Consider the following 19393-nt stretch of genomic DNA (forward strand, 5'->3'; position numbering starts at 1 on the left):
CTTTAAGAATGGCACCTGTTTCAGTATATCCTCTTAATAGGCTGTTGAAGTAGGTTTCTTTTTTTTTTTTTTTTTTTTGTGAGAGAGACAGAGAAGCAGATAGAGAGAATGGGTGCACCATGGTCTCCAGCCACTGAAAACCAACTCCAGACACATGGACCATTTGTGCATCTGGCTTACATGGGTTCTAGGGAGTCACACCTAGATCTTTGACTTCTTAGGCAAGTGCCTTAACTGCTAAGCCATCTCTCCACCCTTTAGTAATAATAAATTCCTATTTTAAAAGTCTCCAAAGTATCAATAAACATTTAAGACAAAAAATACATATGTATAATCCCTGGTGAAGTTAATGGTGACTGCATTTCAATTTACCATGTAAAGAAGCTGAAGCTAACAAGAAGAATGGGTCCGTATGGTCATTTGCAGTTTGTCTGAGGTAGGTCTCAGGACTCCTGGCTTTAATCGTTTTCCCTTTTTGCTAAACTTTAGTACTAATTTGCCAACTTTGAAGCTTCCTGTCCATTTCACAGGATAAATACTTTTGATGGCCTAAAATAAAAGTAAAGACATTCATTATTATGAAAAATCCCTCAAGCCAAGAAACCCTTTCACAGCATCTCTATGTTATATAGTTCAAAATATACTCCATAAGAGAACATATCTACAGTTGGCACTGTGTGCCCATATTGTTCTCTGTATACCACAAATGGAAGTCATTTTACTGGTAGTAAGCTGGTAGGGAGTAGATATGGTAACATAGTCATGCAAATTTATTTTGTGCTCCATCGCAGACCCTGAGAAGTATTTTCTATTTAACTGTAATTAATCATCACTTTTTGAACTAAAGTAGATCCGCCCACACTCACACTAACTATCATGTATTCTTCACAGAGATTTACAATTTGAAATTATTTTGACTCCTTCAGGTCAGGGAGTTTATTTATAACATGCGGTGAAACATTTTATGGCCCCAATCTCACTTAAATCATAGATACAGGAAGTAACAGAAAGGAACAGACCTACTCAGTCACCTTGTCCTTGTCAGAAGTGGGAGAGCTGCATCTGTGGTATATTTTCCGTTGCTTGGGTCAATGTGTGTATTTATATCTCTCTTCATATTCAATACTGCTGATGAATATGGCTTTCATGTGAAAAAGCATAAATGAAAAGGCTGGTGTGGGATGTAGATTTCCTTCCTTTACAGCCTGTTTCATAGTCTAGTTCTCAACAAAGGCAGTGCTCTGCTACCCTGCCCTGGGTTCCAGCATTCTATGGTGGGTCAGGTTGGTCTGCCCACAATTTTACTTCCAATCATACCTAAGAGAGGCATTAGAACAGGCTTCAGGATATCATCTGGAGACAAGATAAGCCCAACTGGATGCAAGAAATGCTGAAAAAACCTTATCATAGCACTGTAGATATTTTGCCAGAGAAAATGGTATCAGGATTCCCAGTATAAGAGAAGAGCTGTCAGCATATAGCTCTGGATCCTGGAAGCTGAGAGGAATTGGCAGTTATGAAGGCATTCATCTTATGGAAATAGCATCTAGTGGTCCTCTGTTCCTGGAAGTGGTTTCCAGCTTCTGGGAATATTGTGTCTGATAGGAATAATTAGAATACATTTGTATGCCTGGGCCATTGGCTGTTGGGCAACTTGACAATGTGATTGATGGTGATAATTTTGAATCAAGTGGTATCAGTTCTGTCTTCAGAGGGATTAGAGGCTAAATATCAGTCATGTGGCAGTATGTAATCAATCACTGATACATGACATCTGAATGCCAGAACTGAGGTGATTTGATTGGCTGGCAGTACTCTGTGTAAATTGTTACCCTTCAATGCCAAGACACTGGTATGCCCTTATATGAGGGTTACTATTGATTGTCAACCTGACAGGATCTACAGCCACCTAGGAGATACACCTCTGAACATATCTGTGAGGGCATTTCTCTACTAGGTTAACTAAAATGAGAAGACCAGTCTTAGCTGTGGATGTCAACTGTGGACTGAAGTGTCACACTGAAGCAAAAGAAGAAAGCTAGCTGAGCACCAGCTTCCACCTCTCTCTGCTTCTTGACTGGGGATGCATTGTGACAGGCTGCCTTCAGCTCTTGTCACCTTGACTTTCCTGCCATGATGGACTGACTGCAACCTTGAGCTGTGAGCCAAGGTAAACCAGTTTTACTTCAAGTTAGCTTTACCAGGTATTTTGTCATAGAAATGAGAAAAGTAACTAATGAATTATGACCCCATAGGAAGACAATAGGACCTCCATTTATATACCTTTGCTAGACCTTGCCCAAGAAAGTTATTCCTTAAGTGATAATTCATCTCTGTTTATTTTTATAATGATTATGAACATAACCAACACATTAAGTCCTATATATCTTTGTGGTGAATTATGAGAACTGATTCTGACTTTGAGAAATCCCTTAGAGATGGTGTCAGAAGGTGGGGGTAGTCTGACTATGTGGGCCATTTGTCCTCTACAGCTTCACAGTTTGTACAGTGTATTCCTGGACACTATGTGTAAATTATGTGTTCCTCATTCCACAGTCACAAAAATACTTCCCAGACCCATAAGATAATTCTGTGAATGACATACATTTTGAAATAAAAGAAAATGTTTATTTCTATCTTTTTGGCATAGTCCATTCAGACTGCTATAACATTGCCACAAACCCTCATCAAAAACAGAAATTCATTTCTCACAAATCTGGAATCAGAAAATCCCACGATCAAGGCAACAGCATATTTAGTGTCTGGCAAAATCTTCTTACTAATCAATAGATTGTTTAGCTCAGCTGCCATTTCACATGGTGAAAGACATTAGGAAGGTTCTTGGGGTCTCTTTTATAAGACAGGAATCCTAATCATGAGGGTTCTACACATGTGAAATAATCGCCTACAAGAGGCCTTACCACCTAATGCTATTACAACAGGGTACACATTTCAACATTCATATTTATGAGAATGTGATCATTTACTCTATCACACTCAGGAAAACAAAACCTCAGAATAAGCAGTGTAATCAAGGTGACATATTTATGACCACCGGGGACCTACCATCCATCTGCTTTGTTACTCAAGCCATCCCATCCCCCATATAAAAGTCCATTGCCTTATAAGAGAAAACTGCGATGTAGCTGTCTTTTTTTTTTTTTTTTTTTTTTCGAGGTAGGGTCTCACTCTGGTACAGGCTGACCTGGAATTAACTATGTAGTTTTAGGGTGGCCTCGAACTCTCAGTGATCCTCCTACCTCTGCCTCTCAAGAGCTGGGATTAAAGGCGTGTGCCACCATGCCCGGCTCTAGCTGTCTTTTTTTTACATTAAATTATATAAGAAGGAAGAAGCAAAGAAGAAGGAAGATGTATTGATTGTTTTTCCAGAGCTTTGACAAATATGTCGACAGAAACATCTTAAAAGGAAAAAGGGTTTATTTTACTTCATGGTTTCAGAACGTTCAGTCCATCATGGCAGGGAGGGTGTGGCAGAATAGAGACATTTGTGCCATGATTCACAGGCTAGGTAGGGAAGAGTGACCAGAAGCAGTCAGGGATGATACGCCCCTCTAGATCCACCTTGAGTGATCCACCTTCTCCAGCTAGGTTCCACTTCCCCAAATCTCTAGAATCTTCCAAAGTTTTTCACCAGTTGGGGACATTTATAGATTCAAACCACAACAGGAAAAACAAAAAGTAGTGATGAAACTACCTTCCCATCCCCAAACCCAATAAAAAAATATCAATACAGAACATGCCATGTAAAAAATTTTATACACACACACACACACACACACACACATATGTATGAATATATATTAGTTATGGACATACTCATGGTGTAAACCATACATGTTAGTACCATCCTAACCCTCATCCCTGTCTCCCCCCACCCCAAAGGACCCATCTCATTGGGAATACTGGTTATCCCCATGAGGATTGGGACATGCATTGTGGGGTAGCCATCAGTTATGAGGAAAAGGAAATGTCTCTGTGTATAATGTCCCAGCTATGGCTCTAACAATCTTTCCATACCCTCTTCCACAAATTTCCCTGAGCCAAGTTGGGTTTGTTTAGGTCTACTTCAGTGATGGACTCTTGGGAGCTTCTGTGTCTCTGGATTTCTGGTTTGGTAGAAGTTGAGTGTCCTCTGTGTCTATCTCCTTCACCCTTGTGCTGATATCAGGTTCACCAAAGAAGCAGCACTCTTGCTCATTTCCCTAATTACTCTATATTTTCAGCTGGGGCCCTGGTGGAGTGTGATGTACTGATTCTCTCCTCAGGTTCAGTATCCATCTGAAAAAGAGAAGTAAATTCTCCAATGGAGAATGAAGTCAGCACTGGTTAAATGGGATAACCATTGTTAGTTTAGAGAGAATTTAATAGATGTAAGCCCTCTTATAGCCCAAGTTGGTGGGAGCTTGATACTGGAGAGTGAATTCATTATTTGGACATGATTCTGACTTACTTCTCAGTTGTAGCTATGGCTTCTGTTCCACTGAGTGGATTTGTTAGCCAATCCAAGAGAAGTTGGTTACCCACCATGGCTTTGTGCCACTATTGCACTAGGGTGAATAACATGTCAGGTTGTTTCCTGCTGAGCAGTTTAGACCTCTCATTGTTTGGACAGAAGTTGGACATTTCCTCCCAGTAGCTCTTGTAGCACCTTCTGGCATTAGACAAGCTAACTGGGGACTGGCTTTTTTCCGATTCCAGTCAGGTCTCTCTAAGAACATGCCCCTTTTTATTACATTGTCTAGGACTAAACCAAATATCCATATCTAGCTTCTAAGGAAGTAAAGAATTTGATGGCTATGTGGTCAGTTAAAATTAGAGTCCTACTGGTTCAAAGGAGTGGGTAGCTACTGGAAAATAACTAGTGGCCCTTCCAGAAATGCTGAGATAAAACACAACCACATTAAATTTTGACAGGAATAGTATTGGAACTAGATCCTGCAATGGAGATTAACCTGATGCATAGACCATATGGCTGATTCCATGGGAAGAACATTATAAGACAGCCAGCATGGCTACTGATATGGCTATAGATTTTGGTTTTACTGTGGCTCTTTACAGTCTTATTGTCCATATCCATTCCATCAGAGCCTCCTGTTTGAAATTGCCTCATTCTCACACACATTTGGAAGTTGGGCACAGCAAATGGCCATTCTCTGAAACATCACTGTATGAATTCTCTTGTCACAGGGTTAACATACTTTGATGGTGGTGGTGGTGATAATGATGATGGCAACAAATGCACTGGGAGAGGGACTACTACATTCACATCAGTCATACTACGTTTGTATGAGCTGTTTTACTTTCACGAGCTTCATGACCTTTGGGAAGATTCTTATTCTGTCTGGTCCTGTTTTCTCACAGGTTAAATGAGAGCAGTAATACCTATGTACAGGCTAGTTGTTAAGAATAGACACAGTGTTGGTTTTCAGCAAATATTATCCTCAGCAAGACCATTAGCTTGTCCTGACCTTGTCATAAGAGTCTTAAACTCCTGGGGAGGAGGGATAATTTAAATTTAAATGATTCACTCACCTACCCATGATGTTCCATATATTTGTGGTGAATTTTATTTATTCCCTCAAATAATCTATTAAGGGAGAAATCTCATTTCACTTAACAAGTGAAGATTACAAAGACCCAATAAGTTCCTGATGTTTCCTTAGGTGGCAACATGAGTTAATGTTGGAACTCTGAAAGTGGGACTTGAACTCAGGTTTATCTCACTCTATTTTGCATGTTGAAATTCAATTAAACTATTTCACATAAAAATGAGATGCACCCAAGAGATGTTTCATGTTCCTAATTGCAGAAATAGGCTACTAGATCTCTGACATCTAGTTCAATTCCTTTCTTGTCTCCTTGCTGCACTGTAGTTATCTTACAGTGTTTCCCTTTCCAATTGACTTCTATATATTTTACAAGAGAGAGAGAGAGAGAGAGAGAGAGGGAGGGAGGGAGAGAGAGAATGGGTGCGCCAGGACCTCTAGCCACTGAAAATGAAATCCAGAACACATGTGCCACCTTGAGCATCTTGCTTACATGGTTACTGGGAAATCTAACATGGGTCCTTTTGCTTTGCAGACAAGTACCTTAACCACTAAGCAATCTCTCCAACCCTCCTCTCCACTTTTAATATAATATTTTTCTAATTCACACTTTTAAATATTTTAACATATTTAAAAATACTGAAGGGCATTTTTTAGCAAGCAGACTTCTGTGGTTATATGTTTTTTTTTTAATTTTTTTCCTTTCTTTGGTTTGAGTGACTTGAATGGATGCCTTTGCAGGGAATGAAACAGATGCTGGATACATTTGTTAACACTTTTAGAAGATTATGTTGGTTCCACACACGGTTGAATTTTTTTGGAACTGGAGGATGGTTGGGAACTGAATGTTTCATGATTCCAACCTGTCCATGTATGCCATAAGGAACAAATTCTCTTTCTGTCTGGATGTGTTTCTTTCCATGCAGAGGTTGTGTGTCAGAGAGGACTTCATTGTTTATGCTGTCTATATGACTCCCCCATCTTTCTTGTACATAGTGAAGACTGACCTGAGGTTATAAACTTTTCTTTGTCTGTTACTAAGACATGAATAAATTAGTCTTGCCTTTCTACTCTGAGGCACAGATCAATATTCTCCTGGAATGTTGATTATTTTGGTGAATGGAAATGAACTGGCAGAATGCCACCCAGAAGATTTGAGCACTGACTAATGAAACATTTGCATGGGTAGATGAAAGGGTCCCCTGATAGAAATTAAGAGCCACATTTGCATAGTTTGTGGCCTTTTCTAAGAATTTGCACATATATCTAATTCAAACAACTACCTTATGAAGATAAAGTACATTTTTGTCATCATTTAATACATGAGAATTAAGGGTTCAAGATATTTTGACTTGTTCAAGGTCATAGGGTGATTTCACAAAAGCAAGAGTTACACTCAAATCTGTTGGCAACTAAGACTAATTCTGCCTTCTGGAATTTTCATCTCTCCAAACTTTGGCCCTTTCCCCAGAATTTTCATTTTCTTTGTTACTTCATACTTTTGGCTTAAGAAATTGGATACTGTAGCCTATTGACTTTCTTTTCTGCTCTGTTCTCAAGCAAAACATTCAGAGTAACTGGACATTTCAAATCTTGTCTCAAGTGGAGGGTTATTTGTGTGATGTAGATTAATGATCTTATTCTCATTCAAAATCCTAAGTAGGCTATTCAACCTTTACAACATGCAGTCAAGGAATGGTGTTGTTTTCCTGAATCTTTTACTACAATTTCTGCTACTCAAACTTAGTAACTTTCAGGTCTAGCTTGAAGCCCACAGGTAGCTTGTGCCCCAGGATAGTTCTGAATGAGGCTATACATTTTTAGATGACAGCATCATGTCACAATATTAAATAGTGTACACCCCTGCTAGTTCCATTTTCTGCTATGTTTTCAGTTTATAAGATGTTGGATGAAAAGAGATAGGTATGGTAAAATGGACTGGGTACAGATATCATGTCAACCTATTAATTTGTGTACTATGGGGCTGATTATAGCCTCTCTTAAGTTTCAAACAGATAGCTGATCAACATTTTAATGGAGGTTGGAGGTTGTGTGTTCTTTATTTACATATAACAGATGGAACTTTAATTCAGAGAAATAGGACTCCAGAAATGTTCTGTTTCGGTCAAAGGGAGTTGACATGTTAAGGAATCAGGGCAAGAGAAGCTGCACTCATGTGGTCTGCTAGAGATAGGAGATTGAGTTGAGGAAGTGCTAGGGAGCTACTTAGAAGTCTGGATGGAGAGCAAGGTGCCTTAGAGCTCATCCTTCACAAGTTCATGCCAGGAAATACCTTAATGTGAGGGAAGAAAACACAGAGCTGTGACAAACAAAGGCATGGTACAGTAGATCTTGAACCAACAAACATTTATGTATCAAGTACAAACAAAAGACCTAGCTTTTACTGTGAACTCTCAAGCAGACAAGGAGGTGAGCAAATAGGCAAATATTACAATCCAAAAAAGCAACCCCCTTTTGTAGAAATGTGAGTCATAATATGTGAATAATAATACCCGTGATAAGACTTATGAAATAGTGACTATGGGCTTACTCTGTTAATTCATTGTTTTATTAGTTCTCTCTAATGACTCTGTGAGGCAGATGCTAATTTATTATCAATTAAATGAGGGACTAAGGGTCAGAGAGGTCAAGTGGTTTGATAAGGCTTACACAGCTAACAAGTGAAAATTACCCTGTCAGGGAAAATGATCTGCACCAGGCTCTTCCCAATTATTTATAAAGAAAAAACTTTATTTATTTATTTACAAGAAGAGAAAGAGAGAAAAGAGAGAAAGCCAGAGAGAATGGGTGTGCCAGGGCCTCCAGCAGTTGCAAAGGAACTCCAGATGCATGTTCTACTTTGCGCATCTGGCTTTATATGGATAGTAGGGAATGAATCTGGGTGATTAGGGTTTGCAGGAAAGCATCTCAATAGCTAAGCAATCTCTACAGCCCCTCTTTCCAATATTTTAAGAAGACAAGTACTTATGACTATCTGGTTATGATAACTACTATAAAATATATAATTATAAATAATCCATAGCCTAATCTAACAGAATTCATAATCCCAAGTAAATAGAAAAGCCAGTGCTAGATATTCAGTGTGAGATAGGATGAGGCAAAACTTCCCTTCAAGAGCTCTACAGGTTCATGAGAAGTTCTGTAGCTAAGTGGAGGAGAAAGCCTTCCACATTTCAGAAGGATCCACAGGATACTACCTGGTGTGATGCTGATGTACAAGGCTACACTTTCTATTGTATTAAGAGATGTCCAATGTGATACACACAGCCTTCTGCAAACAGATTGGCTGAGCTATAGTCACCACTAATAATAGGTGACAAACTAAAGGCTGGAAAACTTGTCCAGGAATGTCTTATAATCCTAATACTACAATCTTTTGTGTCTATAGGCACACAAATGTCACAGGAAGATACCAATTCCCTCATCTTCTTTTTCACTGTATCCCACTCCATTATTGCATCCAAAAAAAGAATAAAAGATGTGTTAACTTAAAATTATGGCTAGACCATGATGCAAAGTGGTCATATAACTCTAACAAGAAGTGTAAAAGATATGAGCAAATGTAGAAATGCTCCATGTTGCTAGAAGAGTCAATATTGTAAACATATTACTCCTTTTAAATATTTGTTTGTATTTTTCTTTATTTTCTTAGTCCAGTAAAAACCAAATACAAAGGAATAGGAGATGTATACAAGTTATTTAATATATAGATTTAGCAATAATTGGTTGTTTTGTTGTGACTTCTAAGGGAGAAATTTCAAACTATGTGCAGGCTTTTGTCTTTGAAGATTAGTTGGACCATCACTCAATTAATTTCCATAGCAAAACAGATGCTAAGAAGGTGAGTAACTCACTTTAAGTTATCTTATTTTATTTGTTTTTTTGAGGTAGGATCTCACTGTAGTCCAGGTGGACATGAAATTCACTATGTAGTCTCAGGGTGGCCTCGAACTCATGGTGATCCTCCTACCTCTGCCTTCTGAGTGCTGGGATAAAAGCATGTGCCATCACACCCAGAACTTTGACATTTTAAATTATACTATCCATGGAATAACTAAAGGAAGACATTTTAGAAAGCTATATGACAAAAATGATAGATATAGGTTGTTTCTTAGACTTGGATATAAACACACGAAAGTTTTAGTGTAAATACTTTGTACGATGTGATTGATGGAAAAGAGCCTACAGATCAAGAGTAAAAGACTCCACCCCAGGTGATACCCAAATGTTTGGGACTGAAGTAAACTATGCCTTGAAAAGGCTGAGAAACAAGGAACTAGACCTAGACCTAGAAAATCAGCCTTAAGACAATGAAAGCTTTACCAAGGAGGAATTCAACAAAGCATACACTCTGAAAAGTCAAGCAGATCTGGCTTACTTTAGTATCACTTTTCAACAAGCAAATGGTCTTGGCAATTCCATTACTAGGAATTTACCATGAAAGCATACTTCAAGGAATGGACAAACACTGTAACTATTGAAAGGCTTCACCATAACATTTTTTTTTTTTCCTCACAGTTAAAACTAAAACCAACTTAGGTGGGACTTGCTCAAGACATATCCATGCAATTCAATATAATATGTGCCTATTATGGAGACTAATCTATACTCATCAGTGGAACCTCTAAAGATTTTGCTGAGAAGATAGACATACAGAAGCCTGTGAGTTGTGGTTCCATGAGGCAATTTGACATAAGCATGGCTTCTTTTTTTTTTTTTTTTTTTGGTTTTTCGAGGTAGGGTCTCACTCTGGTCCAGGCTGACCTGGAATTAACTCTGTCATCTCAGGGTGGCCTTGAACTCATGGCAATCCTCCTACTTCTGCCTCCCAAGTGCTGGTATTAAAGGTGTATGCCACCACGCCTGGCTAAGCATGGCTTCTTGACTTTGCCAAGTCAAGATCATCTACCTTTCTTCATATTACCTCATCAAAATTAGGGAGGTTTTCCCGTGCTGTCCGAACCTTTGCTTTAGATGACCAATCTGTTTGGCCCAAACTTTTCTGAACCTTCTTACTCTAAATAATAATCTCCATTCACCAATGAAAATGTCCAATTTCTCAGTAGAAATTTTGTCACTAATAAAAATATCCAGTTGTGGGCCAATATTTTCATAGCCCTAACATCAACAACAAAAAGTACAGGAAGATATTTATTGAACTTGGTGATTAGGGAGTAATTTGTTGACCTCCACAGAGTAGTATCTGGAGAGAGAGAGAAATAGAGAGAGATAGGAGAGTCTGTTGCAGTCAAAGGGTGAATTACAGGAAAGGATATCTAAGAAGTTTAGGCAGAGTTTTGAATATACACATAGGAAAAAAGTAAGAAAAGAAGTGTGTTGTTTTTAATGAGGTTACTAGATGCTCAGAAAGCATATGTAATCTTTTCAAATATACAGGATCCATTTATCTTGAAACAGAGACTGCTAAGATATACATGCTTCTACCCTCCCCCTACATAGTACAACTCAATCAGAAGCTAAGTGGGTTCCTGCCTTCTGCCTTCTTATATGCTCTAGGGGAGAGTGGAGGGAGGTGAAACTGGGGATTTAGCATGTGGCTGGGATCATCTCTGAAGTACAGCAGTAAGGATGGCTTTCAAGAAGCTTACCCTACCAATTCTACCCAGCTCCATGAGCTGCTCTGTGTTTGGAGATCGTTCTGTGGCAGAGTAGGATGGAGGTGACTTCTGTCATTTTCTCTGACCCTCAGAAGCACAGTTGTAGCCTAGCACATGGCTTCGGGCCATGCTGCAGGCAGTCTCAGAAGAATCTCAACACCAAAAAAAGATTGAGAGAGATCTGCCTGCATCTCTGTTTTGCTAAAGGCCGGTTCTTATCCATAGCCAAAGAGCTATACAAAATATACTTTTCACCCCCCTGAAAATAAAGCACCTTTATTTTCCTGTTTGAAAATATTATCCAAAATAGCTACTAGCTCCACAAGTCAGCCACTAATGGCTTTATGAATTAGCATCTACATCATGAACACACTGACTCTCGAACACTCAAGTTTCTTTAACATAAGAAATGCTCACCACCCTATTCATTCTGCTTCCTTTCTCCTTCACTCTTAATATTTACCTCATAGAGGTTTATTCTATAAGATGTTGAGTTGGTGCCATTATCAAAAATTAGTATTTTCTGTCAAGTATTCATTTAGGAAGCTCATTACAACCTTTTTTGAAAGTAGAGTATTTGTACATTGTGGTTCTCCATAAAGGAACCATTACTAGAGAATTAGTAGAAATTTATTTTCCTCAGAGAGAATCCTTCATGGTCATATTCAATAGGTTTCTGCGACTTTAAAGTACTTAGCAGTACTCAAAATGGAGAAAATAAAGAACAGAACCTGTAAAGAAAAATGGCCCAATTACAAAGCTTATCAGCATTGAGTATTTTGAGAGCCTGAGCCTGAAACATTTGGAGAAGATATGAAAAAAGAAAGCCCTATGTGTCTTTTAGTAAAAAAAAAAAAAAAAAAAAAAAAAAAAAAAAAAAAAACTCATTAAGTTCAGTTGCTTGTGAAAAATAATTCATAGGAAAATGTAATTATCCAGAAGTGAGACAGTGTTGTATAATAAGAAGAATTAAAACAAAACAAAGTAGAAGTCAAGAGGCTGTAGTCCTGCCCTTAGATTTCAGTTCTGTATAGAATTTCATCTGTGTGGCCCTCTGTGTTAGTCTGCAGAGCTCTGGTGGTTACTTTGAATGCATTCTCCCAAGACACAAACATCCCAGAGCACACATGCCCTCTGAACTCTTGACAGATGGGCCTCTGGTGAGTATGGGAGCAGATAAGCCCACTCCTTTCCTTTGAAGAGCACATTTGAAGATTCTGTTTCTGAGGTTCCTTGTAATTCTAACATGCATATCATTCTAATCTGCTCTCCGTGCCTTACAACGCTAAGGGACAAGCAGGATAAAGGGGGTTATGAGGGCACAGGCTCTGACAGCAGTAAGATCTACTTCAACATCTTATTGCTTTGTTGCTGTTTTGGGGGTTATTTGTGGTGTGTCATGTGGTTTATGGACGTAGAAGCCAGAGGAGATCATCCCGTGTCTTCCTCTACCACTCTTCTGCTTGTTTCCTTGAACCAGAGGCTTTCTCTGAACCCAGAGCTGCCATATTTGGCCACCACTAGCCAGTGAGACCTAGTGATTCTCCTGTCTTTGCCCTTCACAGGACTGGAGTTAAAGTCATGCATGGCCACAGAAGATTTTTAAGTACGTGCTAAGGAATGAAACTAGGACTCTTTCAGGTCCTCATGCTTGTGCAGCAAGCACTGTTACTCACTGGTCCATCTCCCGAGTCCCCTATCTGCTGTCATTGTTTGTGTTAAGTTGAGTAGGTTCCCTTTACTTTCAGGGCATGATTTTCTTCAAGCCTTCTGGAGTTATTGTGAAGATGAAATGAAGTAATGAATGTCAAGTACTAAGTACTATAATGATCACATTGTAGAGGCCTGATAAATACTCTATCCTATTCATACTAATGAACAGACAGATATCTAAAACATGCAAGTAGTATGTGATGAACATGGACATGGATTTCTTCGCAATCCCATGTAATGTGGGTAATGAAATGGCAGTGAATCATGAGGGATCCTCTTTAACAACTTCAAACACTATTTAGTCCTTTCTGACAGAGGTCACTCTACTGAGTTGATATTATTTATCTGTGTCATAGTCCAGATGAGAACCTTCAATGACAAGTCATCTAAGAATATTGACCAAGTACACAACAGATTCTCATAAAAACAATCATCTAATAATGGCGTCTAGGCACCCTGGGTGTGAATAAAGACTTTTAAAATTAAAGAATAAATAAATGAGTGACTAGATTCTTAGAGTCATTCATATAAAATTTCCCTTCACACAGAACTGAACTTTAGCTGACATGTTTAACTTAAAATATTTTGAAAAACCAAAAAAATAAATTCTATCCCTTTGATCTATTGCAAGTTCTTTGGTTAGAATAATTGTAGGCTGGTGTGTCCAAGGTCTGATTAATACTTATCTTTCTTACTTATTTCATTGAAGTAACTATAGCCATATATGCAATGTTATCTGTTTTATCAGAAGTATTAATTATAGTAAAAAGAAATATGTATTAAGTAAGCATTATAACCATAGATCTAGAGAAGAAATCATTATTTAGTTATGTGTTTAAAGATGAGGATTTTTATGAACCAACATTTTCTTTTAGCATTTTTGTTTTGTTTTGTTTTTTTGAGGTAGAGTCTCACTCTAGCCCAGGCTGACCTGGAATTCACTATGTAGTCTCAGGGTGGCCTTGAACTTATGATGATCCTCCTACCTCTGCCTCCCAAGTGCTGGGATTAAAGGCATGCACCATAACACCTGGTCTCTTTCAACATTTTTATTTTAAGTTAGGCATTTCACTTATTCTTCTAGGTACAATTAAAATTTCCATGTGAAACCTTTCTGTCACTCATTCATTAATCCCTCTTTTTTTGTGCTTTTGAAACTCATTTTTCATGTATTAATATCTACAAAATGTATTAAATATATCATACATTTTCATATATGTTAATAATGTTTAGACATGTTATAAATGTAGCATTTATACATTTATGGTATATTTTTTTAATAGTAATCTAACTCATTCTTTCAATGTCAACAAACACAAGTTTTACACACAACTACAAACACTACAAACTGATTAATAACAGCTAATAGACCTGTGCCTTGTATTACCTCCATATGAAGAAAGTATGTCTTCTCATTAGACATTTTACATCTCAGGGCATTGTACAGTGAAATGAAAATTTGATGATCTTAATTAAACTACATTTGTAGTTAAAGTTCTGCCTTTCTGTTTCTGAATATGAAACCATTCATTTTGAACTTTTTGAGAAGTCACACTTGTCTTTCCAGGCCATTGATTATGAACAGGGGTTTATACATTAATGATGCATTGAATTCTGGTAGTTTCTCTCAGACTTGAAGCATCCAAGTGATTCATGCTGTGTCTGTCTTCTGAGTGATGAGAAGTCTGCTAAAGTTATTCTGGCCCCCTGCCTGGCCTGACAAAAACATCAAGTAAATACCAAAGAATTAAGGTCCAAAGATGTTGTCAAGAAACAGCTTTCTTCTGCAAACCCACAGGCACTTTCTTAATTACTAGCTACTAAAAACCCTGGTATCCTTTATTAGTGTTTGACTCAATTGCTTTTGAGGAGGCCTTCTTTATTTATAGCTGTGGAGGTGGCCAAATCCTATAGTGTGAATATCTATATGAAGCCATTAATATTTACAAAGCCCAGTGTTTTGGACTGAAAGGTTTGTTTTCTCCAAGCATTATGTACATAGATCACCTGACATCCATTAGCTTCTTCCTAACCACTATAAGCCAGTGCTCTTAACAGTAGCTTTATGCCCTCTCCTGAGGGTATTCAAATGTCAGCAAATATGCCTGATCTGTAACTTGTGCTGCTGAGTGCAAAGAAAGAACAGCCAGCATGTCAGAATATAGAATAGTGATTATCCACCTGCAGGAAAAGTTTGATTTGAGTTCAACCAAATTCTCCGAAGGAGCTTTGTTCTTTTTGTAAAACTAAAAACAAACCAAAAGCATGTTTTAAAAAAGCTTCATTTCAAATGTGATACTCTTCTTAGAAGTTCTGAGGAATATATTTTGTACCATTATCTTTGTGGAAAAAAAAGATGGTAATTTACTATGCTTGATTTTTCCCTGCCTTGCTCTTAGTGTTGAATGGCACAGCTTCCTCAGTCTATTCCAATGAAGGACATATCCCACCGGAGGCATGGGAAAACAAGCATGAAGGATAGTCACTTTGGATAGTCACCATTACCACTCTGTGTAAAGATGTTGAGAAAGATTTTCCTAGATCATCACTTTTTCTTATTTTATCTTATTTTCTTATCATCTTATCTTATCTTATCTTCATGGTGTCCTTCAGAAAGCCAAAGAAGAAGGGAGGCACAGTTTGTTCCTCAGGCCATGGGTGGAAATAGTTAACCTTTTCTTAATCCTTGTTGTGTACCAGGTGTGTTGATTTTCATGTGGCATTTTATTGAAAACTTAGAAATAGGCATTATAACAAGCACTTTATTGATAGTAATTTGAGGTCTAGAGAAGTTCAGTGGTTTGACCAATAATGCCTAGCAGGTAACTAGAATAAGGATGGGGACAAAGTCTCTTTGTGTTCAAAGCAAATTACTTTCCCCTTATTCTGATTGCTTCTTCTTTACCCTGTTTAGAATGTAGAAGTGCTAGGGGTATGGATTTGAACCTCGTGAGTAAACTTTCCATGATCAGATATTAACTTTCTTAATGTAACTCTGCAGGGGTGCAAATAATCAAGAAGACGTTGCAGTATGATTTTTCCTACAAATGAAAGCTGTGTGCTTCCTTAGCACTGTAGGTTCTAAAGTCAAGAGAGGTCATGTGTCTGGAGAGAATACCTTTGTCTTAGTGATCCAAACCCTCTGCTGAACTTACAGTGTTCTTGGGAACCTACATTACTGTCATCAAGAATTGCTCTTTTTGTGTTTTCCCAGTTTTTTGTCATGTGGCCTAGTTATGTGACTTCATTCCACTAAGACCTTGTGTATATTTATAGTGCTCTTTGCCTTGACTTTTCAAGCTTCTTCTCTGAAGGTATACTTTTTCAGATTGAGAGTCAAAGTGAGTTCTTACTGCTAGAGGAGGTACAGGACTGTCTTCATTAGGGAACTGCTCACACTGATAGGTGGTTCTCATTTTTTTTTCTGAGTGGGGATGAGTGCTGCTCCTGGCAAAGCACTGGTTGGGATTACACTGTACACATAGAACTTCTGTAAAGAAACTTCTTAGCCCAAGGAACACTCAGGGGTTATTTTCTGAGTCTGAATATTACTGCATCTTCACTTAAAATAGACCACTTAGTGAAGAAGCAAAAATCCAAAAAAGAAAAAAAGCCAGATTTAATTTTAAGTTAAATCTAATATATCACTAGCCAGTTATGTATTTCTGGGCAAGACACTGATTTCTTGAGCATCTTTGGTCATCAAAAAATGGGAATGATATTGCAACACTTGTGTAGGTGGCTATGAGAATTAAAGGTAGCATATGTAAAGGACCTGGCACAATGCCTCAACATATGGTATGGTTTTAACACCTGGTTGGTCTTATGGTTATAATTCTTGTTATTTTTAAAGAATAGCAGGCATTGCCTTACAAGAAGCAGCTATCTATACCCACTGAGTCTAGAAACACACATAGGGGAAGAGGAAGTGGTGAAAACTGTGACTCTATACCTCCACAAAAAAGTTTTGGCCAACTATATAGAAGCCAAGAAACAAAATGACTAGTGGTCTAAGTTACTTCCAAAGATGTGGGAAAAATTTTCTGCTTTATAGGACATAATGTTAGGCTATATTCAGAGAAAGCAACCTTTTAGTTCTGAGTCAATACTAATTACATAGACTTTTGTAATGTACAAGAGAATTTTAATAACCTGCTATATGTTTTTTTGAAAGGGAAATATATTTTATCCTTCCATATTTTAGGTGAAAACTTAGTTTAAAGAAAAGTATAACTGGGGCACCAAGGTATACACTCCATGCTCGGAAGCTAATTATATTAAAATTACAATCATTTTGGTGATTTCAAAGAAGGAAATTCAAAAGGCTGTGTGGATTTTCTTTTGACTATGGAAGTTTTTCTTAGAATATTATACTCTCATTGAATTCACTAAAAAGGCCTTATTCTTTAAGCGTCCTGCATGGAAAAACTATACTTTTAGTGTCTAATCCACAGCTAGCTTGGACCCCGCATAAGTACGCAAGTTCAGACATTCCTACTGTGTGCCTAGAGAAGCACAGAAAATCTGTCCTTAAGTATGCTAACAAATGTCTTTGTAATGATGAAACGGAAATTGATTAAACTATAGCCATGGCTTGGATAGAGTGGAATTAAATTTTGAAGGCAGGATACTTCACTTTATTTAACTACTATCTTAGACAGTCTTCTTGGGAAGAGAGAGAAAAAAATACTGTCACATTTGTTTTAATACTCTATTGCATGCAGGTTATTTCTCTCAATTATTTCAAAACACCAAATCATTCTGTAGGTACTCTCTGGGTATTGTCCCTAGGAAAATAAGAGACATCAGCTTGTCTTGATATCATTTCTCAGGGATTACAAGGTTGCACACATTGGCTATTCAAGACACATCCTTGAAAACAGAAAAGCTATTAGTGTTTCACATTCCCTTATTCCAACCAGGAGGTAAGGCTGTCTACATAGACTGGGATACTAGTGAAGTACAAGACCAGATTGCAGGCTTATTTTCTACTTTATTTTTAGTGAACTTTGTGACCTCTATGATTTTCATTCCAGTTCTTGCCTTTCTTGATTGTAATCACTCTGTTATTTCTTACTGTACAAACAGCATTTAACACAGCCATTGGAATGCAGTAGATAGCAATAATTTTTTTTTTAATTTTTATTAACATTTTCCATGATTATAAAATATATCCCATGGTAATTCCCTCCCTCCCCACCCCCACACTTTCCCGTTTGAAATTCCATTCTCCATCATATTACCTCCCCATTACAATCATTGTAATTACATATATACAATATCAACCTATTAAGTATCCTCCTCCCTTCCTTTCTCCACCCTTTATGTCTCCTTTTCAACTTACTGGCCTCTGCTACTAAGTATTTTCTTTCTCACGCAGAAGCCCAGTCATCTGTAGCTAGGATCCACATATGAGAGAGAACATGTGGCGCTTGGCTTTCTGGGCCTGGGTTACCTGACTTACCTGACTTGACCAGGTCCATCCATTTTTCTGCAAATTTCATAACTTCATTTTTCTTTACTGCTGAGTAGAACTCCATTGTATAAATGTACCACATCTTCATTATCCACTCATCTGTTGAGGGACATCTAGGCTGGTTCCATTTCCCAGCTATTATAAATTGAGCAGCAATAAACATGGTTGAGCATGTACTTCTAAGGAAATGAGATGAGTCCTTTGGATATATGCCTAGGAGTGCTATAGCTGGGTCATATGGTAGATCAATCTCTAGCTGTTTTAGGAATCTCCACACTGTTTTCCAGAATGGCTGGACCAGATTGCATTCCCACCAGCAGTGCAGAAGGGTTCCTTTTTTCCACATCCCCGCCAACATTTATGATCATTTGTTTTCATGATGGTAGCCAATCTGACAGGAGTGAGATGGAATCTCAATGTAGTTTTAATCTGCATTTCCCTGATGACTAGTGACATAGAACATTTTTTTAGATGCTTATATGCCATTCGTATTTCTTCCTTTGAGAACTCTCTATTTAGCTCCATAGCCCATTTTTTGTTTGGCTTGTTTGATTCCTTATTATTTAACTTTTTGAGTTCTTTGTATATTCTAGATATTAATCCTCTATCAGATATATAGCTGGCGAAGATTTTTTCCCATTCTGTAGGTTGCCTCTTTGCTTTTTTCACTGTGTCCTTTGCGGTGCAAAATCTTTGTAATTTCATTAGGTCCCAGTGGTTAATCTGTGGTTTTATTGCCTGAGCAATTGGGGTTGTATTCAGAAAGTCTTTGCCAAGACCAATATGTTGAAGGGTTTCCCCTACTTTTTCCTCTAGCAGTTTCAAAGTTTCCGGTCTGATGTTAAGGTCTTTAATCCATTAGGACTTGATTCTTGTGCATGGCGAGAGAGAAGAATCTATTTTCATCCTTCTGCAGATATTTATCCAGTTTTCAAAACACCATTTGCTGAAGAGGCTGTCTCTTCTCCAATGAGTATTTTTGGCATTTTTATCGAATA

General features: G+C 37.9%; 1 protein-coding gene across 15 annotated transcripts in view; it reads left to right on the forward strand.

Annotated features, from left to right (window-relative positions):
• The window catches only part of Dlg2 (discs large MAGUK scaffold protein 2), a 1944997-nt gene that overhangs the window by 831246 nt on the left and 1094358 nt on the right, over nucleotides 1-19393 (forward strand). The window lies entirely within an intron of this gene.

The sequence above is a fragment of the Jaculus jaculus genome, chromosome 3 (genome assembly GCF_020740685.1).
Source record: "Jaculus jaculus isolate mJacJac1 chromosome 3, mJacJac1.mat.Y.cur, whole genome shotgun sequence".
NCBI lineage: Eukaryota > Metazoa > Chordata > Mammalia > Rodentia > Dipodidae > Jaculus > Jaculus jaculus.